The sequence below is a fragment of the Antechinus flavipes genome, chromosome 3 (genome assembly GCF_016432865.1).
Source record: "Antechinus flavipes isolate AdamAnt ecotype Samford, QLD, Australia chromosome 3, AdamAnt_v2, whole genome shotgun sequence".
Classification (NCBI taxonomy): domain Eukaryota; kingdom Metazoa; phylum Chordata; class Mammalia; order Dasyuromorphia; family Dasyuridae; genus Antechinus; species Antechinus flavipes.
The window spans coordinates 633,158,177-633,170,290 of NC_067400.1; the positions used below are offsets into that span (position 1 = coordinate 633,158,177).

The 12,114-nt window shown below is 53.3% G+C and overlaps 2 non-coding genes across 2 annotated transcripts; both read right to left on the reverse strand.

The window, feature by feature from the left end:
* Positions 1 to 3,320: 3,320 nt before the first annotated feature.
* LOC127558531 (small nucleolar RNA SNORD88) lies at positions 3,321 to 3,410 on the reverse strand. The gene has a single exon (XR_007952909.1). It is a non-coding gene; the product is annotated as a small nucleolar RNA SNORD88 (small nucleolar RNA).
* Positions 3,411 to 4,009: 599 nt separating this feature from the next.
* LOC127558533 (small nucleolar RNA SNORD88) lies at positions 4,010 to 4,096 on the reverse strand. Its single transcript, XR_007952910.1, has one exon. It is a non-coding gene; the product is annotated as a small nucleolar RNA SNORD88 (small nucleolar RNA).
* Positions 4,097 to 12,114: the final 8,018 nt, after the last annotated feature.

A 12,114-nucleotide genomic window follows, 5' to 3' on the forward strand; every position in this document is an offset into this window, starting at 1 on the left:
TCATTATTGATCACAGAATAGTGAATTTTGATTGGATCAGGTTTAAAAGCTTTTGTACAAACAAAACGAATGCAGACGAGTACTGTGGGCCAGAACTCTGAACTTGGAACAAAGGATGCTTACAAGGTGCTAAGTCACTGGAATTGATAGAGACAATGGTTATCTAACTTAGCAGAGTTCAGTATGATTGATTTACTCCTACAAGGAGACGTTATGGGCCAGAACTTGAAACAAGGGACTAAGTGGAGTTGAGGAGACAATGGTTAAATCTAGTTTAGCATCGATTTAATCCTACAACAAATAATGGTTTTCTAGTGATAGAATGATTGGTTTATATTCAGCGCGGGGCATGTTAGCCAGGAGCCTCAGCCAGGGAGATTCCGAGACTTAGGAGAAGCAGACAGAAGGCTGGAGGCTGGAGCCCAAGCCCTCGGGCTCAGACAGATCCATCCCATCTCACACCGCCTGGGTGGCAGCTCCCCTCCCTCACTTCTCCACTGAAACCAAGACTCCGGAGGCCTCCAGAAACTTAGCCGAGCCCCAAGTGAAGGAGACAGGACTTTGAAGGGGACAATAAGGGATTTGGACTTTAACCCCTGGCTGCCCTTGTGGTGATTCCTGAACTGAGACGAAGCTGCCCCAGAGACCCCAAGGAAACCCCAACAGAGAACAGCACATTTTGGAGAGAACATCTCAGATAAGATTGAAAAGGAAGCAACAACCTGGGAAAACATCTTCACAGTCAAAGGTTCTGATAAAGGCCTCATTTCCAAAACATATAGAGAATCAATTCAAATTTATAAGAAATCAAACCATTCTCCAACTGATAAATGGTCAAAGGATATGAACAGACAATTCTCAGACGAAGAAATTGAAACTATTTATAAACATATGAAAAGATGCTCCAAATCATTATTAATCAGAGAAAAGCAAATTAAGACAACTCTGAGATACCACTACACACCTGTCAGACTGACTAGAATGACAGGGAAAGATAATGCGGAATGTTGGAGGGGATGTGGGAAAACAGGGACACTGATACACATCCAGCCATTCTGGAGAGCAATCTGGAACTATGCTCAAAAAGTGATCAAACTGTGCATCCCCTTTGATCCAGCAGTGCTACTACTGGGCTTATATCCCAAAGAGATACTAAAGAAGGGAAAGGGACCTGTATGTGCCAAAATGTTTGTGGCAGCCCTGTGTGTAGTGGCCAGAAGCTGGAAAATGAATGGATGCCCATCAATTGGAGAAATTGTGGTATATGAATGTTATGGAATATTATTGTTCTGTAAGGAATGACCAGCAGGAAGAATACAGAGAGGACTGGCGAGACTTACAGGAACTGATGCTGAGGGAAATGGGCAGGGCCAGGAGATCATCACACGCGGCAACAAGAGGATACGATGATCACTTCTGAGGGCCGAGGCCACAATGAGAGAAAGAACTCTGGGGGGTGAGTGTGGGGCGCATGCGCTCCTTCTGCTGCTGTGTTTGCCCTGGCTAGTTTACCTTCTTTCTGAGTCCGCTTTTCCTCGCGGGGCGGACAGCCGCAGCGTTGGCAGACACAGACCTTACTTAACATGTACTTTAACGTATTTACCGGCCATCTGGGGGAGGGGGAGCTGGAACAGAAGTTTTTGCAAGGGTCAGTGCTGAAAAATTACCCCCGCACACGCTTTGCCAGCAAAAAGCTATAGTTTTAAAAAAAGGCAAAAAATAACTAAAAGACCAAACCCCCAGAACACGGGTCAGTCTTTTCCCCGCGGACGCCCTTCTAGCCCTGACCCTTCCGCCTTGTTCCGCCCCACATGGCACCGCGTCCCATCGCGGACGCTGCCCGGGTCCGGGGCTCTTCCAGCACGAGAGCCTTCCCGCGAACACTTAGGAACGGCGGGAACGTCCTCGGACCTCCTGGAGTACAAGCCCAGCCCCGGCATCCCTGGGGCCAAAGACCGGGGAACCGCGCCGCCCTCGGGGAGCCTCCGCCCGGCGCACGCGCCAGTAGAGACTTCCGTTTCCCCCGCACTTTGAGCCCCTCCTCCTGTCCCGCCCACCGTGGGCGTGGGAGCTCCGAGAGCGCCGGCGGAGCCGCCCCCGCGGCCATTTTCTCCCTTTCCCGGGTTCCCTCCAGCCGCCGGCTGTTGGCTCCCCGCCAGCCTTATTACCGGCAGCCCCCGTTGCCGGGCGCTAGCTTGTCTCAGCCCTCCTCGGCGCCAGGTGGCGCTGCAGCCTCGCGTCCCCGCGTCAAGGTCGAGGAAGGACAAAGCGACCACCCCTCACTCGTAGAGCCTCGGCCCGGGCTGAGCGCTCGTCTCCCACCCACCCGGGAGGCAGGCACTATTATCGCCCCATTTATCCGACCGGCAGACGGAGGCAAAGGTCATGCCGCTGGGAAGCCGGGTCCGAGCGCTTCCTTTCGGAAGTTAGACAGTAAGCCCGCAGCCAAACGTAGACCGTTCCCCCGGACCGGCCCCCCCCTTCCCTCCCCCTCCCGTGACCAACAGTGGTTACAATGTGTCTGGGTGTTGGTTCGGAAGACGATCATCCGCTTATCCTGCCCCCCCCCCCCCCACCGGCGCTCTTCCTGCGTCCGAGCTCCCACGGCCCACTCCGAGGAGCCGCTGGACAGCCCAGCTGTCAGAGCGCCCCCTCCTGGCCTCGCCGCGGGGTCTGAGGGGGTCACTAAGGGAGGCTGGCGTTTGCCTTGAACACTGAGCCCGAAGCCCCACCGGCCGCCCTTACTCCCGGGGCAGGGACCCTGCAACCTCAGTCCCTTTCACCAATGGAAACAGGCTCACCCGGCTGGGGTCCCGACTGCAGGCCCGAGCTCCATCCGCCCACCGGGGCCATTCCCTCTGCCAGCGCCCCCTCCCCCACTCCTCCCCCACAGCGGGGCGGGGGCAGGGACCCGAGGCCGGCGCCCCCTTATTCTGAGGCCTCCGGGCCAACACCCGGGGGCCGAGACCTCGCCTTGGACTTCCTCCCGTCCAGGCTGGAGGCTGCGAGGGTCCTTTCTGCCTGGGGCAGAGCCCAGCCCCCTGCTAGGGCAACCCCGGGATCCCAGGCAGCCCCGAGTAGCTCACAAAAGGGCACCGAGGCTCCGTGTTTGCCAAATTATTTATTTTCTCTAAGAGCGAGGGCACGAGTGGCCCCCCGAGGACGCAGGCCCAACAGGTGGCCCCCAAAGCGGTCTTCCTCCTGCAGAGCTCCCGGGCGGCCTCTCTACCTGAAGCGGGAAAAGGCTGTTCAAACACTGGCTCCGTCACCAGCCCAGCCCCGGGGGGGGGGGGGGGGGGGGGGGGAAGGGGGGGGCGTGGGGACCCCTCAGACCCCTGGGAGTCAAAGGCCCAGGGGGCACCGAGAGTCTTCACAAGAGTCAGAGCCCAGTGCTGACATCATCGGGGTCCCAGCCCTGCCCAGGCTTGGTCCCTGCCAAGGACGGACCCCCCCCCCAATCTGGAGGCACAAGGGGATGGCGGAGGGCACTGCTCCTCAGTGTGGTTGAGGTTCCTAGTGGAGCTGGGGTTTCAGGGCCCTCCTGGGGCTCCCCCCTCCCCCAAATGTGGGTCAGGGAGGGGCCAGACCATGTGCTGGGGTGGGAGGGCAGAGAGGGCACAGCTGGGGGGCCTCCCCAGGTCTGGAGTGGGAAAGGGGGGTGTCTTACCAGGGGGCCGGGAGCAGTTCTGGGGCTCACTGGAACCTCTGTAAGGGAGAAGGGGAGCAGGTGGGGGGGCAGACCTGGGCTGGGGCTCAGCCTCCGGCCCCCTCAGACCCAGAAGTCCAGCCTGGGGGCACCGCGTTTGTCACCATGGGGCTCAGAGCCCACCCGCCCTCCCCGGGCCCCAGACTCACCTGGGGCAGGGGCTCCCCGGCATCCCCGCCCCAGCGCAGCCTCAGGCCCCGCGCTGGGCTCCTCTCAGTCTGCTCATCTGTAAGGGAGACGCCGGAGGCTCACACGGGTAGGCCGGAGCGCACGGCCGGGCCGCAAACCCCAGCCCCCTCCCCCAGGCCCCTCAGACCCCTGGCAGTGCAGGGGGCACGTGGTCTGTCCTTCACAGGCGGTCAGCGCCCAGTGCTGCCATCATCGGGGCCTCCAGCAAGGGCCGCACCCCCTGCAGCCCCGGGCTGGCCTCCCCTTCTGTCCCCCCCTTCCCAGCCCTCGCCCAGCCCCGTCTCCAGCCCGGGCCTGGCCTGCCACCCCCCTCCCGGCGCAGGCGTCCCCCGCAGCCCCGGTCCTGCCTCCAGCCCCCCACAGCCCCCAGCCTCAGCCCCAGCACCCTCCCGTGCCCAGCCTGGCCCCCAACCCCTCCCCCATAGCGGAGCCGGGGGCACTCCCACCCCCAGGAGCCCCGGTCCGATGTTGCGGAAGCCCTCGGCCCTCCCCCTTTGCGGGGACCCCCACCCGGCCCAGCGCCCTTCCCCCGCCACGTGCTCCCCCCGCCACGTGCTCGCCCCCCACTCACGTGTTGCTTCCGAAGGAGCCCACCAGGCGGGTCACGTGTTTTGGTCCCATGTTGGGACAGAACCCCCTCCTCCGGCGCGGGCCGCGCGCGGACTCCCGGGCCCGGCACGAGCCCACGTGGGGGCAAGCGGCCCGCGCCCGCTCCCAGCCGCCAGCCCAGAGCCCGCAGAACGCTGCGCCTGCGCACTACGCACCAGACTGTGAGCTTCCGGGCATGCGCAGGAGGCGGAGAGGCGGGGCCGGACTGCGGGAGGGCGGAGCTTCGTCTCCAAGCCCAAGTAGAGGGGCGCAGACGCAGCGGATTACCGCCCCCAGCCCAGGACCCCCCGGAGACCCTTAGAGACCCCTGCCCACAGACCCCTAGAAACCCTGTGGACACCCCTTGCCCAGAGACACCCAGAGACCCCTTATCCAGAGACGCACCCAGAGACTCCTAAAGACCCCTGCCCAGAGACCCTGCAGAGACCTCCCCAACCAGAGACCCCTGCCCAGAGACCCTGCAGAGACCTCCCCAACCAGAGACTCCTGCCCAGAGACCCTGCAGAGACCTCCCCAACCAGACTCCTGCCCAGAGACCCTGCAGAGACCTCCCCAACCAGACTCCTGCCCAGAGACCCTGCAGAGACCTCCCCAACCAGAGACCCCTGCCCAGAGACCCTGCAGAGACCTCCCCAACCAGAGACTCCTGCCCAGAGACCCTGCAGAGACCTCCCCAACCAGACTCCTGCCCAGAGACCCTGCAGAGACCCCAGCCCATACAGCCTGTAGAGACCCCCTGCCTAAGTACCCCAGCCCAGAGACAGAGATTCCCCAGAGATACCTGCCCAGAGACACCCAGAGACCTCTGCCAAGAGATCGTCAGACCCCCCAGGGAACTCTAAAGATCCTCAGAGACACGCAGAATCCCCCAGAGAATTCTGCCCAGAAACCCTCAGAGATCCCTTACCTAGAAACTCCTACTCAGAGACCCCCAGAGATACCAGCCCACAAGCTTGTGGAGACCACCTGCCTAGGGACCCCTGCCCAGAGACACTCAGAGACTCTTCTCAAAGACACACCAGAGATCCCTGCCCAGAGGCCCCAGAAAAAGTCCCTCTGCCTAAGGACCCTAGCCCAGAGATCCCTAAAGACCCCTGCCCAGAGACCCCTGCAGAGACCCCCTATCCATAGACACCCAGAGAACTCTGCTCAAAGATTCCTTTGCCCACAAACCCCTTAAAACTCTTGCCCAGAGAACCTTGCCAAGAGGCCCCTACCCAGAGACACACCAGAGACCCCTGCCCAGAGATCCCTGAAGAAACTATCCCATCACACACCCCCAGAGACCCTTAAGAGACTCCCTACCCAGAGATCTACCCACAGACCTCTAAAGATCCTCAGAGACCCCAACCCAGAGGAAGGAAGGAAGGAAGGAAGGGAGGGAGGAAGGGAGGAAGGGAGGAAGGGAAGAAGGGAGGAAGGGAGGAAGGGAGGAAGGAAGGAAGGAAGGGAGGAGGGAAGGAAGGAAGGAAGGGAGGGAGGGAGGGAGAGAGGGAAGGAAAGGCCTCTTGGAGTGCCCTCCTCCTTGCTCCCAGATACCGGACCTCCACCCTCAGGCCACTCCCCCTCCCCCAGCAGGCAGGGCTTGGAGAGCTCCAAGGTTCCAGGGTGCTTTTCTAATGTTCTTAGACTCAAGCCAGGCGAGTTCTCAATTTGCCCCTTTATTTTCTCCTCCATATCAATGATCCTTTTGGCTTTGATGCTATTTAACAAAGAGCACAGACCCAAGTACAGAACCCCCGGCTACTTCCGAAGTGCCTCAGGCCCTGGAAGGCCACACTGCCCCCCAGTCCCCCATGGCTTTTGGGCCATTGACGGACCGTTCCCCCTCCAGCCACAGGACTGAGGTCTCAGCTTCTGGGCAGATCCCCTGAGGTCGCTCCCGAGGGTCGGGTCTCACCGGGATCCTCTATTGACAAACTCCAATCAGGGGCCCCGGCTCTGGCCGCCTGGTGGCCTCCGAAGCTCCCAGGGCAGCCCGGCCGGTTCTGCCCCAGCCCCCATTGCCGAGGACGAGCGGAACTGAGCCAGACCCAGACAAAGCCGAGCCTGAGGTTGGGAGGCCAGTGGCAGCCCCTGGAGAGATCGGACCCCAGGCCTCTCTTCCAGAAGTAGTTCTTGAGGAATAGCCCCTGCGGGCTGCCACCGGAAAAGAGACAGGGCTCTCTTTGGGCCTGGGACACCCTCCTCCAATGGGGAGCAAATAAACACCTTGTTCTTCCCCAGGAAGAGAATTCAGGAACAAATCCAAGTGAAAGCCTGTGAGTGGGGTGAAGTGGAGGGCAGAGCCCTCCTGCCGGGAAGCAGCTCCCCGAGAACCCGAGAGCCTTGGGGCCAGGCGGAGCCACCCCTCCTCACCCCTCCTGCCCCTGCGCAGCTGCCAACTCCCTTTTGATCTTTCCGCCTCTGGCACCTGACACATGGTGGGTGCTCCATTAATGCATGTGGCCTGCGGGGGGACTATATGCAGGTCCTTCTGCCTCTTTCATCGTGTGAGGAAAACATCTAGATTTTGAAGCTTTGGATCAAGCAGAATATAAGTTTCAAGTTTTATCCTCAACGTCAAAAAAATCGACTTCCCAGTCCAAGATGAGGGAGCGCTCGTGACAAAGCCACGCCCCTGGGGGCTTGGACCGGGAGTTCATTTGGCAGCAGGGTGTGAGGGAGGGGCCGTAGAGTGTGAAGGAGAGGCCGCAGGGTGTGAAGGAGGGGCCACAAGGTGTGAAGGAGGGGCCGCAGGGTGTGAAGGAGGGGCCACAAGGTGTGAAGGAGAGGCCGCAGGGTGTGAGGGAGGGGCCGCAGTGGCCACCCCCTGAATTGGCAGGGAGGGCTGCGTCTGCAAAGAACTGGACCGCAAGGCCCGGGGCTCCCTATTCTGCAAGGGGGCCCGAAGAAAGGCAAGTGTCATTACCAGCGATTACACATCGGAAATCAACAACTCGGGACTTTATTGTTTGAAGGACGTCATTTATTGTTTTATTGATTGTCCTGACTTAAGGGAGTGCTATAATGGGAAATAAACTTTAAAGGGCATCCTGCACACAACCGGGAAGTTGAGAGTGGACCCTGAACTTTGAAATAAATCCGAAAATTCGATTTGATGTTTGCCAGCAGCCGCCCGGATTTATGAAATCGGGAACTGCGGAGACGACGGGCAGCCATAAAGCGGGACTCTGGGCCCGGGGAGCATTTGCAGGGCGTCAGTAAGAGGCCCCTGGGCTCACGGCGGGGTAGGGGCAGCAGGCGCGTGCCTCCAAGGGACCAGAAGGGAAGACAAGGAAAGTAGATTCCAAATCCCATTTGCATCTGGAGGCCTCTCCTCCAGGCGGGTCTCACGCCTGGGGCTGGGGGGTGGCTTTCCCCTGGGTCCTGCTGCAGTTGCAGATGACGAGGCACAATGCCCTGAGCCACTAAGGCTTCCCTTGCCCACCTTGAGCACATGACGCCTCCGTTCCAGCCATTTCACCGGCTCCAGCAGGGATGCGAGCCAAGTCATTAGCAACCATTCTCTTCCCCCACCAGGAAGCTGGAGCGCTGTCAGCAGTGAGCCCCCTCTCACCCCCACCCCCACCCCCCTCGGACTAGGCCCGTGGGAGAAAGTCATTTTGGTAGGAAGGACGGACAGCGGCCGAATTTAATGCCTTTCCTTTAGCTTGCATTTTAGAGCAAAAAAGTGTCTTTTCCCTCTCTGAGGACGCATTTAACATATTGGTTTTGGTGAGAGGAACGAACTCTTAGAGTTAGGAAGAGGAATAGGGAACAGACCCAAACTGGCTCTAGCCCTGAATGTAGCTCCAACAGCATTTATTAGACGTCGGTTGTGTGCCTCGCCATGTGCGAGATCCTGTGGAGGCCGACCTAAGACACGCTCTGTCCTCGAGACCTTCTGCTGTACCGGGGAGCTGGAAGGAGAAAGAAGCCATAGAACGGGATTTCTGGAGCCGCAGACTCAGCTCCATGACGGAACTCTGGGGTTTGGCGGACCCGGATCACAGGGCCCTTGGGAAGCGCTTAGTCAAATCAGTGAAAATAGAACAAAACGTGGATAGCGTCCATGTGGGCTTCTCCGAGCCTATATGTAGGCACAGGATCTGTTTCTACTGGGGTCTGACTAATGGTCACAGCATTGGCAAGGGGAAGTTGAGAGGGACCAGGGAAGGCTTCTTCTAGGAAGTGTTCCTCAATGGAACCTCAGAGGGAGCTTAGGACTCTGGGGAGAGAAGGCAAGGAGAGAGGGTGTTATAGCCGTAGGAGGCAGCCTGAGAAAGGCACGAGGTAGATGGCAGGGTAGATGGCAGGGCAAATTTCCTAACGGCCGTGCCATTTGATTGCAGCATACAATGTATGGAGGCCACATGTAGGAAATACATCTGGAATGGGTAGGGGGATGAATTGTGGAGGGTCCGTATTATCCCGAGGTGTAGATGTAATTGGAAAAAATAAAACACGACTAAGTCGGAGGGATGAAAAAAAAAGAAATTCTGTATTTTATTTTGCCTCTTCTATGTTCTTGGATAGTAGGCATTGTAAAACTAAGGGCCTGGAATAAAGGTCCTAAAGCTTGAGGAAGAGCTGTGGTTCCATTTACTGAAGGGATCTGGTTCCTTTAATAAGTGTTTATTGGCTCAGAGCCAATTTTTTGCTTGGAGATTAGACAATTTTGGATCCCACAAAACAATATTAAACAAATTATCTCAAGATTAATTCTGAAGTGACAGAACCTACAAAAGGATTTTCCAGCCCAAGACATTGAATTGGCAGAAAAGATTTGTTGCAGAGGATGAGAGTGGAGTATGGTGGGGACAGAACCCAATTTTAACATAAAGTTAGAAGTCAAGAAATAGGCAGAGAAAAGGACCCCAAAAAATAAAATAAAAAAAAAATAACCTGACCATAGAAAATTATTACAGTGACAGGGAAGATCAAAGGACAAACTCAACAGAAAACAACAAAGTCAAACAACTATATCCCATGTCTCAAAAAAAAAATGTAAATTGGTCTCAGATACAGAAAAAAAAATTCTACAAGAGTTCAAAAAGGACTTTAAAAATCAAATAAGAGAGGTAGAGGAAAAATTGGGGAAAGAAATGAGAATGAAACAAGCAAATCATGAAAAAAAAAGAGTCGATAACTTGGTCAAGGAGGAACCAAAAAATACAGAAATATTTTTTTAAAAATTAAAAACAAAATAAGTCACATGGAAAAAGATGAACAAAAAACCACTAAAGTAAGAACTCCTTAAAAAGCAGAATTGACTAAGTGGAACGAGAGTTTGAAAAGCGCACCAAAGAAAATAATTCCTTAAAAATTATCATTGTACAAGTGAAAACTAATGGCTCCATACCTATTGTTGCTCAATTGTTTCAGCCATTTCTCTCTTAGTGAGAGACTCTTTGTGACTTCATTTGGGATTTTCTTGGTAAAAATACTAAAGTTTTCTTCTTCAGTTCATTTTACAGATAAGAAAATTGAGGCAAACAGGGGTAAGTGATTTGTCCAAGTTCACACAGCTGGTAAGTGGGTGAGATCAAGTTGGAATTCAGGACCCAACACTCTACTATACCACCTTGCTGCCTCATGAGACACCAATAAAATACAATCAAAATAATATCTCCTTGGAAAAACAACTGATCTGGAAATAGAGGGAAGACAAGAATTATTGGACTTTCTAAAAGCTAAGAGGACCTTCAGGTGTACGATCAGCCTATTAAGGAGGACTCTGGCAAGAATCTTGCTGTCAATGATTAAGAGAGAGATGCCCTTGTGATTGTCTACCGAACAATCCATTCCCTTTATTTTTATACAAATGGACAGTGGCGGCATCCTTGAACCCTTAGGCATAACTTCTTCTTGCCCTATAATCTGGAAAATTTCAGTCCCCGATGAAGTGAAACAAACCTTATGCTTACTCCTATGCTTTTTAGCATGATCTTTTCAACCATGATGTCAAATGCTTCAAAGAGGACAGAGGCGTCAGTCAGCTACTGCACTGATGGTAAATTCTTCAACTTCAAGAGCCTCCAAGCAGAGAGTGTTGGTGCATGATTTTTTGTTTGCAGATGATTGTGCACTCAATGCGGCTTCTGAAGCCCTATGGATCGATCCTCTGCTGCTCATGCTAATTTTGGCCTGACAATTAACACCAAGAAAACATAGGTGCTCCATCAGCCACCACCACACCATCCATATGTGGAACCATTGGTTACAGCAAACAGAGAAGTTTTGAATGCGGTGGATAAGTTCATTTACCTTGACAGTTATACTCTTCATGCATATACACTGATAATTAGGTAGACAGAAACTAGGGAGTTTCCAAAAGAAAGTGGGGGAGAGGAGAGATATTAGACTGACTACCAAACTGAAGGTCTATAGAACCATTGTGCCGACCTCATTGTTGTACGCCTGTGAAGCCTGAACAGTTACACCAGTGCCATGCCAGGAAACAGAATCACTTCCATTTGAATTGTCTTAGGAACATTCTGAAGACCTGGCAGGAGAAGGGACCAGACACCGAGGTCCTTTCTCAAACTAAATTGCCGAGCATTCCAACTGTGCTGCAAAAAGCACAACTCCGATAACAGTGAAGTCATGTTGATCCTCTTCCAGAACAAAGGACAGCAACTGTAAGGACTTATGGTGAAAAATGTTAACCACCTCCATAGAAAGAACTGATGGAGTTTGAATGCAGATCGAAGAATATTTTTAACTCTATTTTTTGGGGGGGGGCTTTTAAAATCTGTGTTTTTTTAAAAAACAACTTTGAAATATGTACATGACTGTAGATGTATACAATCTATATCAAATTCCTTGCATTTCCAATGAGACGGGAGGAGAGAGGAGGGAGAGAATTTGAAACTCAATTTTTAAAAATTAAATGATAAAATTATTTTACATGTAATTGGAAAAAGGTTTTTAAAAATCAAATCCCCATGAAGTAGAGACATAGAAGGACATTGTTTTATATCACAAAAAGTATTTGTCTTAAACCAACATCTAGGATTATGTGCAATGAGAATACTTTAGAACATTTTCCAATAAATATAATAGCAAAGAGATACCCAGTCTCCCCGCTGTTATTTGATATAGTTCTGGAAATGCTAGGAACAATAAGACAAGATAAATAAATGAAAGTTATAAATTAAGTAAAGAGGAGATAAAACTCCCTATTTGCTGAAATTATGAAGATAGTCATAGCAGCAATAGCAACATGTGCGAATATATTACCGGGCTATAAGAAATAATGAATTGATAAATATAGAGAAGCATGGAAAGATCTATATGAACTGATGCAGAACAAGACGCCAATAAACGACAGAGATAGCAACAATGCAAATGGACAGAACAATGAGATACCAAAACATCAATGGCAAATGTCACAAAATTATAAAGATCAAAAAGGACTTGAAGGTGAAACATGAGCTAGGAGAGGATATTCCCAATCCATCCATTCATGGAGTTGGAAGGTCCACAAGGTTTACACATTGTCACATGTTTTCAGACTTTCTCAATATATTGATGAGTTATTCTGATTTTTGTCTCTTCTTTTTAATTGTTTTTTTTTTAAATACTAACTGGGGGCAGCTGGATGATGCAGTGGATAGAGCACCGGC